Source organism: Vollenhovia emeryi, unplaced genomic scaffold (assembly GCF_000949405.1).
Source record: "Vollenhovia emeryi isolate VEMERY1.0 unplaced genomic scaffold, V.emery_V1.0 DF939158.1, whole genome shotgun sequence".
NCBI classification, from domain to species: Eukaryota; Metazoa; Arthropoda; class Insecta; order Hymenoptera; family Formicidae; genus Vollenhovia; species Vollenhovia emeryi.
The window spans coordinates 1024426-1044691 of record NW_011967208.1 but is presented as its reverse complement, the minus strand read 5'-3'; the positions used below and the strand labels follow the sequence as shown (position 1 = coordinate 1044691).

The 20266-nt window shown below is 45.8% G+C and overlaps 2 protein-coding genes across 2 annotated transcripts in view; one reads left to right on the top strand and one right to left on the bottom strand.

The window, feature by feature from the left end:
* LOC105564918 (extensin-2) overlaps window positions 1–4523 on the bottom strand; it is a 17675-nt gene extending 13152 nt beyond the window's left edge. Inside the window, exon 1 of the mRNA XM_012017693.1 lies at window positions 4191–4523. The gene's annotated coding sequence lies outside the window, so the exon portion shown is untranslated. The remainder of the gene's footprint in view (window positions 1–4190) is intronic.
* Window positions 1–20266, top strand: part of LOC105564919 (N-alpha-acetyltransferase 15, NatA auxiliary subunit) — a 44636-nt gene that overhangs the window by 16483 nt on the left and 7887 nt on the right. The window lies entirely within an intron of this gene.

The window sequence follows — 20266 nt, the reverse complement described above, 5'->3', positions numbered from 1 at the left end:
AAACATAGGCCATCTCACTCTTCTACGATCGTAGAATCGTAGAATACTATCCTAGAATCGTAGAGGAGTGAGATAGCCTAGGTTTCTCTCTCACTCGCGGGAATTTGACGAACTCTGATGGCCAGTATCTCTGCTTACAGGGTCTCTAGCCTCAATTTGCTCGGAATTATAATTCAGGAATGTCTCTTCGGTAACAAAAAAATTCAACATTCGATCAATCGCCGTTAACGCGCCGCGTACCTGCGACCGAGCGACTTTTTACGAGCGCGCGTTGTCGTTTGATTAACGCGCGAAGGACGGCTCTATCACGTTTGCAAAACAAACGGATGATGAGACACCGCCGTCGGAATTCGCGCCGCTGCTGTCGCCCGCCGTTTGGATTCCCGCCGATTGTTTCTCTCGCGTTAAATAAAGCCGTCTTTCCCCGACTCTAGTCGCGCGCGCGACCGCCGGATTTCAGATCGAACAGGTTTACACGATACACGCGGTGAATCACAGTCCGGGCATCCCGAGACGAGCCACGGACAAGTACCGCAAATCGCCCGCGGCGATTCCTCATTTTTATCCGCATTCCGCCGTTGCACCGCATTTCGTACGTGCGCATTCCCACGCTTACGTCAATCCCTCGCGTCCGCTGCGAGTTAGACGCCGCCGTTGCATCGCACCTACAATTAAGGACGATCAGTCCCGGCGAGAGGGGAAGCTGGCCAGCGCAAGGTCGTGCCCAAGGCTCCATTGATGACCCTGCTCGCCGTGTTGTCGTCCGTCCGTCGCGAAGGTCCGCAGGAAATGCAATGGAAGTGCATTCGCGAGCGTGGGATATACTTTTTTATTCGAATGCGCTCCTGCGATCCTCTCGCCTCTGAAGGTTGGCGCGAGGCGACGTACAGTGATAGACAGAATGGCTGCGAAACTTTTTCTTTTAATGAGTCTAGGAACGCATTTGGATTCAAGTTTATGTTCCGAAGCATTTGCTGTGGGAAAAATTTTACTCGAGAAATAGATCGGAACCGCTCGAAATGGTTTCCGAGTTGCCATCGAGTGAAATAGTCCTCGGAGAAGGAGATTTTGGAACGTAATCTAAACGCACGTACTTAAACTCATTTAAAAAAAAGTGTCGCAACCATTCTGTCCATTACCGTACACTTAGGCATCACTGATGCCTTCCCATACGTGTGAATTTGGGCACGTGTATATGCAAAATGTATAAATGCGTTGATGCGTGCACAAGTTCATGCGGGAAGGCATCAGTGATTCCTAGACTGGTATCGACAGTCTGATCTTATATTCAAGACCGTCTTAAGATCATCTTTAAATACTCCGCGGCCAATGAAATGTTCCATCATAGCATTTTAGATAAATTCAAGACTGTCTTGAATGTAAGATCTGAACTATGAATACCGGCCTAGGAATCACTGATGCCTTCCCATGTGAATTTAGTTAATGTATATGCAAAATGTATAAATGTGTTGATGCGTGCACAAGTTCATGCGGGAACGCATCAGTGATTCCTAGGTCAGTATTCATAGTCAGATGTTATATTCAAGACTGTCTGAAGGTAAACTCTAGATACTCCGTGGCCAATGAAATGTTCCGTACAACATCTTTAAGCCTCCGCTACAATGATTCTCGGTTCTGTCTACAATGGTCGCAGTCTTAGAATCGTAGAGTCATGGATTGGGTCGTATCGATGTACAACTGAAACCGATTTTCTGTTTTTGAGGTATTTTCCCACGATATATTCGACATATAATGACACACGACATATAACACTATTCTCTGATTGGTCCGTCGCGGCAATAAACGCAGTCGTGGTCGTTGGAATAGGAATTGAACCTATTCGAGCGACTACGACTACGACTGCTCAAGCGACCATCGATACAACTGTACGACCATTGTAGACAGAGCCGAGAATCATTGTAGCGGAGGCTTTAGATAAATTGAAGATGGTCTTGAATATAAGATCCGACTATGAATACCGGCCCTAGTGTACACTTTAGACATCACTGCTGCCTTCCCATATGAATTTAGGCACATATAGGGCACATATACATTTTCCTCGTACATGCAAAAGGTATAAATGTGTTGACGAGCGCACAAATTTATATGGAAAGGCATCGGTGATGTCTAGCGTACTCGTACGCGTTACTCCGCGCGCAATACTGACGCGATATCGGAGATTGCTCGCTATTGTCTCGTAGAAAGAAAAAAGAGTCGCAAAGCGAATATCGATACCCTCTCCTTTCTCCGGCTACGCTCTAATCGGTGGCTTTCATATTATTCCGTAACAAATGCTGGGTTACTTACCGCGCACGTAATACGATACACTTACGTACACCCGTGTCGTGCCTCAATACCGTATTTTAAGCGAAGAATCGGAAAGATACCATTACTGATCTCGCTAAACACACGACGCGCGACTTTCTCTGTGTGCAACTGCTATTTTATTTTATCCGGGCGACTTCATGCACGACTTGCATAACTTGATAAGCGGTCGCGGTTTGGTGGCGCTCGAAATACCGTACAATACCGCCGAGCACGGCGCACAATTGATCTCCGACCGAAACGTTTGCCTTGCATTAAGATTAAAATTGATAAAAGTGCAGATATAGTTTCAAATCCCATTCACCGCATCACGGACTGTTTTCGTCCGTGTTCCGCCGATGATTTGCGTATCCGCGAAACGGAATTACGTAACGTCCTCGTGAAACGTACGATGATATTCCGACCGCTCTTAACAGTGGATCATAAAGCGATCACGTCATAATAGCCAATGGCCATTTATACCGATCTATTATCTCTTTCTCTGTTCCTGTCCCGAGGGAGCTCCGTCGTGCACCAGATACGTAACGTCAGTACGCTAAGAGCGCGGACTAATATTTTCATCTGCGACCAGTGAGTTTTCTAAAAACACGATTTCATTGTGCTCCATGTATTTTTAGCCGAAGAGCGCGGGGGGGGGGGAGGAAAACAGAAAGAACGAATCGTTCTGCATTTCATTTGGTTCGCTTTGCCTCCTGCGAGTGTTTTTTCGAGGACAAAATTGTATCAAAGTGAAAGTGCTCGGCCGCCAATCGGCCGACAAGTCGCCCCGATCGCAAGGTATATAATTGATAAAACGAGACGATGCTAATTAAGCGCGCTATAAACGCATCAAGCCGTCACCGCGACGACGTGCCGCCGGAAGTTCCGACTTTCGCGTACGCGCGATTGACCGGATATTCCGCGAGCCCCCGAGCAGAAATGCGCGAGTGCCGCGGGAACCATTAACAGCACCTTCTCTACTTCATGCCTGTATTTCAGGCTCATTTAACAATGTAATTCCGAGTCGACGAGCACAGAAAGTGAGACCGCCTTTACAGGAAACACAATTTTCGAAAGCGGCTCTCGTAGTGGAAAACCTCGTGTCTTCCATGAGTTTTGCATAACGCGAATTTAGAGAAATATCCAGGCAGTTCATTTATACTTGTTGTACGTCACACAAATCTCCCCGGTCCAATCGTATTTCAAGTACTCGGAGCGTGTTCCCGCACGAACTTTAGAACCGACCGCCCTCCCCGCTCACGGGCGGCGATGGATACGCAATAATGAGCGACATCCTGGCGCATGATGACCGTACGCGTTATAATTAATGTTTCTCGGAAGACCTCTTAAACCCTTACGTCGGCCAGATAAATAGCACGGATACGCGTATCAAGACGAATGGATGTTGATGCACGGGTCAACTATGAATGATTGGGGACAACGTGTAATCGGAGCAAAGGTCTGTGATCTAGAAGATTTCCATGAGATTTACTAGATTGCCATTAGCCGCAACTGCGCGTGTTGCAATTGTAGATAATCGCCGTTTTCCACTCTGACTTTTGCAGGAAAACACATCTCTAGATGCTTATTAATACCCCACGAGGGGTTCTGCCTCCCCCCCCCCCCCCTTAATATATCGAAGTTACAATTTTGTTAATTAAACTGCAGAACACGAGGCGCTTGAAATAAAGTGATTTTACTTGGAGAAGTAAATCCGCGCCGGGGCACGGTCATTTTTCATCCATCGCGTGTAGCTGCGCAAGACTAGGTAATTACTACGTTGACAGACTCCTACGGCACGTGGTGCGCCGAGTGTTTTAAACCAAACATACTCGTCGCGCAACGAAAGGTCCCTTTCATCACGATAATTATGCAAATGCACTCACGATCGCTTATAACGCCGTGTATCGGCGTATCCTCGGTGATATCGATCTCCCTCGATGCGCACGAAAAAAAAAACAGGTAAGCCGCTTCAGGCGCATGTATCGCGCGGGCTCATCCGCTGAGACGCACGGAGGAAATCTCAAATAGTGCGAACGGGGGACTCGCCTCGGCGCGTCTCTCCTCCCACGGCACACGCGTATCGTCGAGATGCAACCACTGCACTTGGACGACGATGCACGAGCGAGTAGCCTCCTGCGCAGCGTGACCGGTGATCTTTATATCGGTGGATCCTCTACTGGCCCTGCGCCAGTGTCTCCCGTCCCACTCTGTGGTCCCGCGACGCGACTTTTGCGACGCGACGCGACGCGGTGCGACTTTTGCGACGGTGCGCGACTCGACGCCCCGACAACCGCGTGCGATATTCGCGCATTCGGGGCACCTCGTGCGCCACACCACGGTGCGTTACCACCACGTTGCCTGACCGCGTGGCGCACCGGAGGAAGGGAATGCCGCGTGTGCAATGTCGCCGGTCGCTCCTACGACTGTCGGCCCGAAGGCATCGTCCTGTCCCGTTCGAACACCTCGCACACCCTTCCTTTTTCGCAGCGGATTCGCGATCGCCCCTGCCCCCTGCCCCCTCCCCTCCCCCCCCCGGCTCGTTCTCTTCAAGTCTCACCTGTCCGAATCGACCGGCAGGTTTGATGCCTGGCTGCAGGTTTAAGTACCGTCGCCTACGTACCGGGGATTCACCGGAATTGCATCTGCGAGGCGTCCGATCAACGGTGGCTAATTGCGACATGATGCAGCGCATTCCGATGACTCGAAATCATGTGTACGTCGTTGCCCCATTGTTACCGATAAAACTTAACATTGTCACGTTAACGTCAAGCATTTACGGATTCTCTTATCTTGTCTTTTAATAGAGGAAAGTCCCGTATTATGAAATAGGATTCTAATACGGGATAGCGGGGTTTCTGTTAAATTAACAGGCATCATTAGTTGACTCCGCCGTGAATTTGTTGCCCTCGGGGCGAAATTTGTTCAGTGGAAAATTCATTGTTGGATTGTGTAACCGTTGCGAAAACAGATTTGTGATTGAATTTGGGCGTTGAGGACCTGCTATCTCATAACAGAGGACTTTCCTCCATTTATAGTTAGCATAATTACATATACATAATTGTACGTAGATAAAGGCCCGTATTCTGGACCCTCTTTTATCAATAAAGGCGCCTCTAAAAGTGGCTAATTAGTCCTCTGACTCTTACCGATAAAAGAGGGTTCAGAATTAGGACCAAAGTGTTACAATAGGAAAGAGAGGCGAAGATAAGATAAAGTTATGCGTGTAGAGATATTACTCGGGAGAGGATCTTTCTGAGATGCATCTGAATATTTTTTTTTTTCGAGCGATTATCCCGGCTATAAACATGCGTAAGGCGATTTATTGCTCGCGCGCACCGCGCTTGTAAAAATCAAGGTCCCCTTTTGAGCAGCTCTGGGCGCCTTGTGTTCTCTCGACGATGGGCCAGACGGACATAACGATCTTTACTTGCCTACGCGGGCGATGCGATCGCTGTCCGAGACGGAAATGGAAACGGGAAAACCTACTTCTTACCGGACGACACCGTCTGCGTGCGCAAAAAAAAAGAAAGACTCGAGTCGCCAGGCCCCGGGACGCCAGGAATTTCGGTTCGATCTCTTTTTGGATCTTCGTTCTTAATAAATTCCTTGATCTCGAACAATAAACGCGAGACATCGCTTGTGCCGTGGAACAGCGAAGAAATATCGCTCGTGTAGAACAGCAAACAAAATATCATTCACATTACGTCACCGTTTAATACCATTTTTGTTTTCTTCCAATTTACGTATATTATATATTTTACGTAATGATTATCTGTTAGACGGTTGTGTGTGATAAGGACAAAATTGAAATAAGAACTTTCTCGGCTTTCACCGAGAAGTCACGGTCCATTAATAGAAAGCAATTCGCAGATATATCGGCGCCGCTTTGAATGCTGCGAGTATGAGGCGAATTCGTAGCCGCATATAATTTTACCCGTATCTAATGCGCTTCAATATCCAATGCGAATATCGTGTCTGCACCTTGTCCCGAAGCTAGTAATGAGTGCCAGAACCAGATAGGACGAGTCCGCCAGTAATGGTGTCGCTTATAAGTAATCACGTCGCGTGTGTGCGAGTAACACCGATCGCATATCAATTGCCGCGATGGACAGATAAGTTCAACAACGCCAATATCAAATTAGTCACACATAACATTTTCATACTGACGCCCATTTGATCGCCAGCGGGATGTGTGGCGAGTAAAATATCTACCGAGGCACAGAACGGTTCGGCAACTCGATGACCTACGTAAAAATTTCTCCGCGTTCGCACGAGCGATTTTCTTTCCGCAGCGATTCCGCGTTTATTCAAAACGTTTGTTTAACTTTGGTGATATTAATTACTTGTGGCTCGCCGTAAAGGTTCGACTACCTTCCGCGATTATTGCGAGAGGAATCCCCCGCTGGGTAATTTAATAACGGACTCGGGTTATTGTATGGTAAAGAGTTTACATATAAAGAATCGAGACTCGCACGCCAGTCATGCGCGCACGAGAGTTTAGCTCGAAGGTTTCGTACTGATCGGTGAGATCTCGTATTACTGTAAAAGTTTCGTGGCTGAAGCATCGTGTACTTTCGACATATATTGCCATATATAATAATTGATATATGTATATAATGAAGGAGAAAAGAGATTGTCTATTATCGTGCTCAGGAGATAATGCCGTATTTTCCATACCCAGCAAACCGAGTCAAATTGATTTACCTCGCACGAGCGTCGATAATCTATTTACTATTGATGCTGAACCCGAGTACGATTAGTCCTTTCACGCGGCCAAATTTGGAGAACGCGCGAGACCGCGTTTCCCCTCGCGGTTAATTACACGATCCACCGCAATGTCGTCACTGTATTCTCGGGCTGTGACGGTATTATTCAAGTGCAGACATGACGTTATTACGCGTGACGTTTCGTCGTGACGCATTACCGGCCGCGCATCCGACGTGATCCAACGATAGGTGAGAAGATCTTTTTTAAGTGCCGTTCATTCACACACGCGTGTTTTCCTCGCGAGCGCTTTGAGTCAGCGATCAAGGTTGCCCCGCGATTCGCCGCGATGAGAGTCGATCCGCGCCTCGAAGAAGACTCCGCTGCTGTCGGTCGAGATCCTCGCGAACGAACGCGGCGGGTGCGCCTTATTTCGGACCGTCTGACCGCGTAATGACTCATCGGAAGAGATTCGCGGCGTTATCAAGGTCGGCATACGTTGTCCTTCACGTTACCGATTTTTTAAGCGCCGCGCCGTCGTATTGTAAAACTGGGCGCGGGTTTCTTTGTGGTTCTTCATCTACATTCGAGAATAATATGCTGGTCAGGGAAATTGATCGCGGGTGTCACGCCTGAACAGAGAAGATGACTCGGGCGTACCGTGTGCCAAAAAGAATTGTCCCGCGATGACGATATCGTGACGGCTCGTTGGAGACGCTTCGTTAATATCTTATATTTATTTGCAATAGCAGACACTGACATCATATTTCTGTTTATCGCGAATCGGTCTCTACATTAATTGAAATAATTTAGCAGTTAATCCTCAAGTTTATGTACATGCAATCGCGTCTGTAATAATAACTGTCTTCCTTCATCGAATGTTATTTCGGCCGATAAGTTTGCATTTTACACGCGTGAAGTTATTACGGAGCTGGCTGCAGATTTAAAAAAAAAAGAGCGATGTCGGTAAACGAGGACATTTAAATCAGTCAAAGTGTTTTACAAGTCAATCGTGGGGCCAAAGAGATGTTATCTTGAGTTATTTAGTCAATACGGTTCGCTAAGCATGATCGATCGTGGTTCGTGACATTTCGCGGTTGCATCGCCATATTAAAGCTACGCGCATATGTATAAAGTGGCGAGTAAAGTGAATAGCTTTATTGGGGAATTGTTGTTAGCCTTTGTCAAAAATGTGCGGGAGACACGTGTACGAGCTTTAGAGAAGTTTAGATGTAATCTTCCTATTGTTTAGTCAACCCTCGTGCTTATTAGCGCGCGTGATTGACGGGAACAGTTTCGCTCGATGCACAATCTCGTTGAATTAACTTCGCCTTCTCTAACGCGCCATTGTATTTATTATGTTGCGTATCGTCTCCTCGATCGCGAATTTTAGACCAGAAGCGTGAACGAGTTGGAAAGTTGCGAGTGGAAATCGCGGGAGATCACTCGAAAGATTTTTCTTCGTAGCACTTCCTGAGACCCGGCCTTGGCGTATGACACCTCGAGATCGCAGTGAGATCGTAGTCTTTCGGTGTCTTGGCGCTTCCCGTATCGTCGAGGCTTTTCATTGACCTTCGTCATTGATTACAATGTACTAAGTGCCAATACCACTTTTAGCATTTAATTTGAAACCTCTCGACACGGGATTTAAACACATTAAAATCCGAGCCAATACGTCACGTACATATTCAATTTCGTTAAATTCTGCGCGATTGTAAGAAATATAGCGGCGTGCAAGTTCAGCGAGCACGTAATCGTTATACAACTAAACATTATGCAAGTGAAATTATTTACCACGATAGCACGATACTTGACAATTTTTCTACTTACGGTTTACAGTCGGACATGAAATATTATTTAAGTACAGCCCGGAATCCTGAAATTTCTATAAGTTGCATCGCAAAGTCAATATGCGGGGAAACTTTCCATCTTGTGTTCGGAGAAAGATGCTATCATTTATTATTCTTTTCTTTCGGGGAAAGGGGGGCATACGCCGCACGGGCGCAAACGACCTGTGTGCTTCTCGCCGGAGGCGTACGATCCATTGTTCGTCATCGTGCGCGCCTTCATTTTCCCGCGATTTTACACGAAAGTGAGAAGACAATTTCTCGCGCATCTTAACGAGCGCGGCTGAGAAGTGGGTTGAATTGGTTAATTTCAAGATCACGGCGAAAAGGTTGCTCCCTGTGACCGTGCGCCGTGTTACGGCCTTTAACCGGGGTTTTAATGCCGCTTTGTTGGGCTTATCTGGGACGTAGAAACTGTGAAGTGAACATGCACTTCGCATTCGCTTTTATCCATAACGATTTCACGCTAGAAGCGAGGTGTCATGTTTTCACCTTAATCTAGCGCCTTTATTTAACGCTAAATACGATATCCAGATTATCTGTTTCACATATCTAGGCGAGAAGTCACGATATTCAGTGTTGTTAAATATGTTATAGATTTAATATTGCGCTCCTTCGGAAATAAACTGCCCTGGAGTCTTCCGAGAATTATTTACGAAGAAGATCCATTTAAATTCATCGACCTTTCGAGATCGCAGTGAAATCGTAGCTTTGGGTGTCTTCGCACTTCACATCGTCGAGTTTTCTCATTGGCCTTCGTCATTGATTACAATATACTAAGTGCCAATGCCACTACTTTTAACGTTTAATTAGAAATCTTGTGACACGGGATTTAAACACGTTATAACCCGAGCCAATACGTCGCGTACATATTCAATTTCGTTCAATTCTGTGCGGTTATAAGAAATACAGCGGCGTGTAAGTACAGCAAACGCGTAATTAAAACATTCCGTTTTAATCAAGTCACTTTCTGATTGCTCCTTCTAAAGTTTATTGACCATTAAGAGGATTACGAAGATGGCCGAGGGTGTGTCGAATTGTTTGTCTCTTAACGACTGAACCCTAACACGCCCCGAGTGATTGCGACAATAAGCGATTAAGCCGATAATTGATTTCTATAATGAGTCTATAGTTAGTTAGCAGTTAAAACTGATTTTATTGTCTTCGTAACCGTTCGACTGTCGCTCTATCTTTGTTACGATCAAAACATGACGACAGTCGCTTGCCGCAAGTGTAATATGCAGGAATACGACATCCCGTGCACATTGTAATCGCGGTCAGGTTGCACGTGTTGTCGCTCACGCATCTCTCGGACGATATCGGGCGTGCTTAAGGGGATGCTGGAGTGATTCTGCACTTTTGCACCTTTCTAACCTAAAAACTGTCAGTTCGCGGAAACATTTGTGTAATATACAAATTAAATGGCTTACGTGTACAGATCGAAAGCGGCTTGCTATTCCGGCCAAATGAAAGAACAATATGGCATCACTGAAACTAAGTTTGTAAGTCTAATAAAAAATAATAGTGAGCAACACACATACTACATGTACTGTATGTATGTGTTGCTCACTATTATTTTTTATTAGACTTACAAACTTAGTTTCAGTGATGCCATATTGTTCTTTAATTTAGCCGGAATAGCAAGCTGCTTTCGATCATCTGTACACGTGCCATTTAATTTGTGTATTACACAAATCTTTCCACGAAACAGACAGTTTTAAGTGCAAAAGGTGCGAAAGTGCAGAATCACTCCGGCATCCCCTTAAAGAAATTCAGATTTCCCGGTACCTCTCTCGTAGTGGAAACCGAAGGATGACACAACTTACCACGACGCGTTTCTGTACTCGCCAGCGATGCTGACACACGTCCACTTGGCGTATTACGCGTAAACTGTAATCGCAGGCGAAACTTCGCACATGCTACGCGACACGTGCATCCGTCTCTGACTCTCGATTGATAGCGCAAAGTCGGCGCTTACTATCAGGCGTCGCGTTTCCGAGCGGATAGAAATGCCCCGCTCAACGGACACTTAGAAAATTTGCAAGTCGTGCCATATTTCTCGCCTCGAAAATAGCGGCGAGCTTCGTCGATATACCTGTACCTATATAGGTCAACTCTTTTCCGACCCTTTATGAATCGAATCAATTTGTCAGACAGTTCTATGTATACCGTGACAAGTGACATTTAAATAATCAATTGCGGGATGCGAGATCTATAAAACATATTGCTTTTAAGCGAACAAACGGACGCTCGTGAAACGTAAATATATCTCCTTTCAATTCTTGACAATACACCCCCGGATATTGTAGATTAATAAAAGTCGCCTACTATTTTTACTAAAACAGATCGTTGCGATGCGAAGACCGAGCTTCGCCGCAAGGGTGCAGCGGGGGGTCTCGTGCAGCAATGTCGAAATTGCGAATCTCGCAGCAGAAATTCTAAAGTCGCGCGCGCTCGTCGCCGTTAGCGTCGTAACTTTCCTACCGTCGAATTTCCCTTTCGCTCGTAGAATTAGAAATTCGAGTTAAAACTGACCCGTTTCTGGTTCCGCTGTTCGTATTATGAATTCCAGCGGCGCATTGCCAGTATTTTTACACGTGCAACGACCTTTAGGGAGAAGAGCCGTTCAGCGAAAGTGTCATTGCCGTCGACACGCTACACGCCGCCGTCACGTCCGTCCGCTTTCCCCATGATTTCCTGCGGAATCGACCCTATTCGTTTAGCTCTCATATTTTTCTCTCGTAAAACCGCGGGTTTGCGCGTTGATGTATGCACAGGGGGAATCATCCTTCCACTTGACTCCGTTTGACGCGCGTCAAGCGATTCCGGAGAAATCGCGATTCTTCGCGGCCTTCTTTGTCCCGCAACATGAATAGTATCGCGGGATAACGAATTCTTACAGCAGTCGGTTTTATTCTCTAAGTCAGTGGCACATTTTTCATAAGACAATCAATTACAGAAGTGTCGATACAACACAGCTATCGATATTGATATATTAGATATCGATGGGTATTGATATATTAGAATGCCTATGACGGTTTACGGGGATTTTGCGAAAAAAATTCACACTTTTTGCACAACGTCGCAGCAATCCGGAATCCTGAAAAAACCGTCGCGCTGACCGCAAAAAAAGTCCCGGGGAAAATTGATTCGTCATCGACGTTGCATTCCCGGCGGAGTAACAAATTACGGCGGTTAAACGAGTTATTGTTGTCTGCGGAGGCGCTAAATGTTGCGCTTACTATACACAGGGAATACAAGAAGCGCCATTATACGCGGAGATTCACTGGCTGGTGGGTCGTAGTCAGGACGTCTCATAAATTTTCATTAGATCGCCTTATTTTCGAGTGGACATCACTCTTGACTTCATTTCGATACGCGGATCATCATAACAACGTAATTGCATGCCGAGAGCTGCCCTTTCATAGCGGCAAGAGAGAGAGACAGAGAGAGAGAGAGAGAGAGAGAGAGAAAAGTGCGGCGTTATTATTCCTTTTTCAAAACGCTTCCTGTTTTTCCCCCAGTTTTAAATATATTATATAATAAACAGACATAATTTTGTACAAGTTGAAATGTCTAATTTAAATACTTTTTATAAAATTGTTTTACGAAGATACGTTTGTGACAATTGCAGTCAAACCTCTCCAACTTGAATGCCAATGGGACACGCAGTTAAAATTCGAGTTACAGAAGGATTTCATTCCCCAAATTTCAATTATTGGGGCTCTGACGTGTTTCCCAATGCGAAAATCAATTGCTTTTTATTGTAGGACGCGCGTTGTATGTAAGCATTTATTACTTATTTATACTTTGATTTGCATTTCGTCGTTATTTATTATTTTTATATGCATTCAGTTTTTAGACGTAGTCTGGTCGCATGTCATTGTAAAGAAAGTTGTGAGTCACGCACTTGAAAAGGAGCAAAACCCATGGTCGTCGAAACGTCGTGATTTGAAAAGAAAAGTAATTTATAGTCAGTTGTGTCGAGCGAACTATTATTTTCGTGATGGGAGGCTTCGAAATGTAGGGATAAATTTTGAAACAATTTGAATTGTAGACATAAAATTAGGTAACTGATGCATTCGTAAATATTTCGAGTCTTATTATTCTTCGACCTGTAGAGGTTTTCCTTTTCAAGAAACGAATAAAATTTCGAATATAGAAGTCAGGGAGATACGAGTTAGAGAGGTTTAACTGTACTTTATGTTAATAGTATTGCACAGATTATATCAACAATGGACTTGGTATCGTTACGTTGATTTTACAAGTATTAAAAATTTTTTATCGGCGCTTCATCTCTCATAATGAAAAGTTCATATTCTCATTTACATTTGTAATGTGATAATTATCGAATTATAAAGTACCATTAAAAGTCGTTACATTCTTCGTTTCCAACACAGTATGCTGCTTCTAAATTACTCTGGAATTTCCCTGGAAGCGAAACTGTCAATTCTCTTTTTCTCTCTGTACCATCAAAATGATGAATCGTCGTGGCTAATATTTCTTGCCGTTTCATAATACGGTCGACATTTTTGTTGCTGACAAACAGGAAACAGCGCGCGCGTGCAATGCCGAAGCACATTGAACAACGCGTTCGTATTTAGAACTTGATATTCATATCGCGTATCCAGATGAAGATTGATATTCAGATTTTACACGTTCATTTTCGTTTTTATCTCTGCTTGGCGGAATATATTTGTAGGACCGTTACGTAGTCTGGAGCAAAGTATTATATATTGGGAACGTTATTATAACATTCAAGATATAATCTAACTTAATTCCCAGCACCGTGAAATGTTTCAAGTCGCAATGCTCCCGCGTTAAGCCACCGTGACATTTCCGCGTGAAATAATGATTTCGGACGTGTTCTCGTGACGAGACTCCGATTGTCCTCGGATCTACGTGGTGTATCTTTAAAACGGCTCTCAAGACCTTTGTCCACGATGCTAGAACTTGGACCAAGCTCTAGCATCGTGGGCACAGACCTCTAGAACTTGGTCCAAGTTCTAGTTTGGAGAAACGTGTAGCCAATCAACTTGCAGCTATTCCATAAAAAAAGCTGCAAGTTGATTGACTACGCATTTTTCGAAACTGTAGAACCTGGACCAAGTTTTAGCATCGTGGACACAGGTCTGAAAACTGCTGGAATTGAACAGCGGCCGAATTCTAAAAAGCCGGTCCGTCCTGTCGGACCGTCGCTACTTTGCGGGAATCCGGCCTCGTTCGCGGCGTCTTTGATGCTGCAATTGGCGAGGCGGGGGGGAAAAAGAAAGGACGAAAGCACACACGAGTGCGCTTTTGCAGTTCGGCGAGCCTGGGCTCTCGCGAAACTCTCCTCGCCATGGGAAGTCAGCATTCCGGTGCTGGCTCACCCGTGCCCGCCGTCGTCCGTGTAATCGTGCGAGGGGCCTTTCCATGCGGGCGCGGAACATCGATAGACACACGGACGGAGCGTAACGAGCGCACACCGGGCCGAGTGTTGCGGGCGCACCGCGGCCGGTCCCTTTCTTATTTCTCCCGCGAGCCACGCCTAGCCCACTTGCCCCGTGGAACATTCGCGTGCACCCTTCACCGCGCCGTTACAAGACCGCGCTGGTGCAACACGCCACACACGCTCCGGCAGGAAACGTGGGCGAGGGACCTCGTCGATATACCTCGACCGCGGCCCCGATGCTATCGCCCGAATCGGGCGCGAAACGAGAGCGATTTGAACCGCTCTCGTTTCACCCGGCTCCCCCCCGGGCGTATCGGCGCGAAAGGAACAATTTCAGCTTCGTCCGCGTAGGTGAAACACGTGGACGCGCGCACCCGCTGTCTCCCGTATCGGCGCGGAATGTTATCATTAATAATCCCTCGCCGGCGGAATGGCGATTAAGCGATTTCGCTCGCGCGGACTTTACGTAACCCGCGGTGTCTAATGACGTACCCGGCGTACGCGGGAGGATCGGACACCTTCGTGCCGCGGGATGGCACGCGTGTCACAGGTAAAACGGCGCCAGTTTTTCCGGGCGAGCAAATGTGTTTTCCAAGTCGTTTCTCGCACGACTATTGATTTTTCGCCCGATTTCCCGCTTCCACTTTCGCGCACGGTTCGTTACAACGGGCGAGAATTTTTTCTCAACGCGTAGCCTAACGTCGATCGGCGTCCCAGGAAAATATTCCGATAGGTAGATGTGTCTTAATTAATTCTGTAAAAAGCGCCCCCTAATTATCATCGCGAGCGCTCCGACTTTGTTTCGAGAGTTGCATGTAAACGAGCGTGAACGTTGATACGAGAGCATAAACATGACAATGTGGAATGTCATCTACCTTAAACGTTGCTCTCTTATTTATATTATATCATTAACATGCGTGTATTTAATGCGTCTCTTCTGACCGAATGTAATTCCCGTATTGAGTGCCCCACGCTTTTTTTTTCTGATTGTGATATTTTTAGCTAGACGTGACGTCTTAAGTGACACTCGAAAATATTTTGGAGGTGCAAGTTATGTGTTTGCTGAGAATCTGCATATACGAGCTAAGAGCGTCTAGAGAGAAAACGCAACCGCGAATGAGTCACTGACTCTTATTTAAACAGAGCGGCTTCGTGGAAACGGACTTGCGACAGTGTTATAAATAAATTTGCATACTTTATAAGTCATCGATACCGTCGCTTTTTTTACCGTAAAATTCGTGTGTTTTCTTTACGTGTTAATTTAAATTGACGAAAAGCGCGCCCGATGACAAAACGCTTTCTTTTACTTATTCACGTATCGCGAGGTCCAGGTGTTGCCGGGTAGATCGACCACATTTTTATGTGCCAGTAACCGGCCGTAGTCCAGATCTATTCCACGAATCACTGATCTCGGCACAGGATATTGCGACAATCATCTCCGTTTATTACGCGCAGGAAATGTATATGACGTGTCTATTCTATATATATGTACGTGTATATAAACGCCATATATCACTGGCGCGATGTCCGAAAGAGTCAAACGACCTCTTCCGAAATCTATTTTCGATCGCGCGGCTTGCGAAACGGATCTTTAAAGGTGACGCGCGGAAATGGGAGCCAAAATTGACAACAATCGCGGGCCCGGTGAGTCACGTTTTTCAATCTGAAAATAATTGAGTGCAACGGCGACCGACGTGCATCCGCAGATGCACTCCCGCTGCTTCCTGCGCGCTGTGTAGGCGCGCGTAAAGAAATTGTTCCCAGCAACCGCGCCTCTGTCAATTAGCGCCGCGTCCGTCTTGAGGATAATTTAATTGCGGCACCCTTGAATATGGCGGGCCGACGCGATACCTCGCAGCGCGTTAGAATTTATGGTGCAATTTCTCCCGCGCGAGTTTCTTTTATTACAAATCGGAGATATCGCTATTACTTTCCACTTCGTTCCCGCGCGAATCGTTAGCGTAAACGTGTTTCGCAAAGAATCTCTGAACGCGCTGAGAAGTGGGAATGATCAGATCAAGAGATATCTCGACTACCCGAAGTGGTCATTTTACATATAATAGAGTTCGCAGGATAAATTGAGAAAAAGTGACTCTCCTTCCCGATGCTCTAGAGAAACTTTACGTCAAACATTTTCATTAACGAAACAAAGAATTGTCAACCGACTTTAGACTGGCAGGTGGTTTATTAAACTTGTTCCAACGTTTTGTCATCTCGGTTGTGGTCCTTTTCAATGAAATAAACCTACAGATTATCGGAGAACTTTGCAGCCCAGAAGCGTTTCTAACACATCGATTAACATAAAAAGTCAACCACGAGCGGAGTGAAACCTACTTATTATACATTGAAAACTGATCTCAGTAGGAAACACAATTTTCCGTCACGGTGTGTAAGTGACAAGAAAGAATATGGTAATCGCCAGTAGTTAATTAACGAAATAAAGAATTAGTAAACGACTTTAGACCGGTTTATTTAACTTGTGATCCTTTTCATTTTTATAAACTCCTGCCAAGAATTGTCAGTTGTTTCGTCTAAGAAAGAAAACGCAGGTTCTTAATTACTTTCGTCATTACATTTGCGGTTCTCGGGAGGACATGCTCTCTAAAGCTGAACCCGTGAATTGTCACCGAAAACAGTGAGTAGTCACTGATTTACAGTTATAAGTATACTACTGCGACTATCAGTTGTATACTTATAACTGCCAATCAGTGACTATTCACTGTTGCCAGTGATAATCTGCCGATTGACTTTTAGAGAGCATTTAGCGGAAGACAAACAAGTCTGACTCTCGAGGCGCAGAACAGCTACTCGTCCGTCGCGACATAATTGCACACGTGTCTCGGTAATGGCCGCTGCACGGGAAAGACAAAGTTGTATCAACAATATCAGCGTAATTGAAAAAATAAAATGGAAACGGCGTCAGTATTAATGAATGAAGAACATGAGATAGTTGCCTTATAGCGAACTCGGTTGCTTGCACTAGTGCGCACGTTTAATTCAAGCAAATGCGGCAATCGGATTCGTTGACGCAAAGGAGCGACGCGGTTCTCGTATCCATATTGGCTTCGATTGAGTCGCAACGACATTGGGCGTGCGTGGCGTATCATCCCTGCCCACTCATTAGGGTGACGTAAGGAGCGTTAACGAGTTCGCGACCGGCGATTATCGGGAGAATCAAAGCGTCTCATCGAGCGCGCCGCTTTCCTGGCGATCTAATATAAACACTCCTCTGTGCTGTAAGAGCAATCGTTGTAACGGAGAGCCGTTCGCCGGGGCGAGATACGGGGCCGAAACGGCGATTACGCTAATGACTCCTTTTCTTGCGATTATATACGGCCGTTGCTGGCATCATCGTCGGTTATTCTGACATTATCCGGTACGAGGTGTATTCGCGTATCCCGTAAGTGGGTTGATCCGCGGGCTCCGTGTCATACGGCGTAAGAAAAATTGCGCTCCACCAATTATCGTCATATTTTACTCACTTAACGGAACTGATTGCGCTCGGCGAGGCAACAGCTGCGTAACAGTTGCGGTAGCCGGTGTAATTAATCGGTCATTGATTATTCACCCCGTTACGTGCGTTCATTATGTCGGTATCGGAGGAATGTAATCTCCTCGCAATTATTGAGGATGGAATTTTTTGCGAGCGATCTGCTGCGCCGCGTTGCGCGGGAGCTAGACGCGGAACTGGATTCTACATACATTGTTGCGGCAATAAATCGGCGCCGATTTATGTCGTGAAAACGGTTTCTCGGACGCGCCTCTTGAATTTCCGATGGCGCGACTTCCTCCTCTCTAAAGCCCGTATCGGACTACGGATCGAGATCGAGATTAGATTGACGTCCGACCAATTAGAATAAAAGTCACTAAACTTGAGATTAATAAACTTTACTCTGATTGGTAACGTCTCAGTATAATCTCAGTCTCGATCCGTGGTCTGATACGGGGTTAAAAGTCAATCGGTGGATTTTCCACTGAAAACAGTGAATAGTCAGCGATTTACAGTTATAAGTATAGAGAAAAGTCCCCTATTACGAGATAGGCTGCTAATATGAGATATTATGCTTTCAACATCCAAATTCAATCGCAATCTTTTTCGCGACGATTACACGATGAATTTTTCACTAAACAGATTTCACAAGGGCAACAAATTCATGGTGGAACGAACAGAGACGCATATTAATTTAGCACAAACCCCGCTACCTCATATTAGGAGCTTATCTTACAATAGGGGACTTTCCTCTACCACTGCGATTTTCAAGTCGGTGACTATTCACTGCTTTCAGTGATAATCCACTGGTTGTCTTTTAGAGAGTCGAGAAGACGCTGACGACCAAGTAAAACAGAATATTCTCGAACTTGTCTCTCTGCTACGATCCACAGACGTACGAATTAATAGAAAAGCCCGATTGGCAATTGATTCCGATTATTTTCACCAATATTGCGGCACTCTCGCATTATTCATTAACACATTATATAAACCGCATCTGTTAACGTTTCAGCATGGTACGCAACAAGGTAGAATTAATAAGAATTTATAAGACCTGCAATTACGCCGATGCAATTTCTTCGTTGAGTTTCCTCTCTCGTTGCTGCGCCAGTCGCGAAATAATTGTCGCGTCTTAAGTGAATCATTTCATCTCAATGACGCCTAAAACGCGCCGCGAGACGAAGGCTTTCTCTCCTCGAGAGAGAGATTGGGGAAGGATTTACTTTGCGAAATTAAAATCGAAATTGAAATCTCCGAGTTTCCTACGTGCTCAATTAAAAGACAGCGAGCGGCAAACGGGAAGCAACAGACGTCACTCGCGTGCCTTTTTCTTTGTCTTTGCATTCTAATGACGGGGCGTTTCGAGCGCGGCATCCTTTCCCCCCCCTCGCGCGCCGTCCTCGCCGCCCCCGTAATTTCTGCAACCCTTGCGTAATCGCGATTACTTTGCGCGACGTAAATCCGACTGAATTCGTTGCACACGAAGTCGGTGCATCCTCAGTCGCGTCGGACGCGACCTCGGCTCGGGAAACTCGTTCGCTTCTGTTAAAACACGCCAGCTCGACTCATCTCGCCCACACGCGAGATGATTACGACTGCTGCGTGGATCGCGGATCGCTGTAATCTGCAGGAAAGAAAGGAGCAGCCGCGATTCCTGCACGCGCAGCATCCACGGCGGCTCGGCCATTCTATCCACGCGAATCCGGCGATGAAAAACGGTGTAATTCGCACGCCGCGCGAATATCCCGGATAGAGATGAATTCAACACGATCCATTCGTCATGGCACGACGGGATATGGGCTAAGTTGCAACGCATCGGGAAGGCTGCAGCGTACTTATTGCGTAAATCACCCTGTGGGTGTCATAAGGAAATCGCCGATGCCTGCAACGCGCTATTGCATACAAATGAGTTAAACGTCTCGCGAGTTCCCCGCCAGGCTCGCACGATTATTTCCATTCGGTAGGGAACCAGGTCTCCGTTATCTTTGAAAGCCGTTAAATTCGTAATGTCAAATGTACTCAATTCGAGTCGGTTTTAACCATTTCTAGAACGTCACTACTAAATATAGGAATAGTTAAAAACGATACTCAAACCCGAATATAATTTGACACTACAGATTTGACAGCCTTCTAAAAGTCAATCAGTGAATTATCACTGAAAATAGTGAATAGTCGCCGATTTGCAGTTATAAGTGTACTACTGAAAACTACAGTGGTATACTTGTAACTGCAAATTGGTGACTATACAGGGTGAGTCTTTCCATATCCGACAAAATTTTTGAGAAGGTAGAACGGATCGAGATGAACGGAAAAGTCCTGTACCATTTTGCAATTTTCGTAATAGTTAACGAGTAATTAATTATTAAAAATCGTTGTCTTAGGCCGGCCTACCGCCCAATTCGAACGCGTGGCAAGATGTGATCGCCCGACGATCGATATTGCTATGCGCACATCTCGCCACGCGTTCGAATTGGGCGGTAGGCC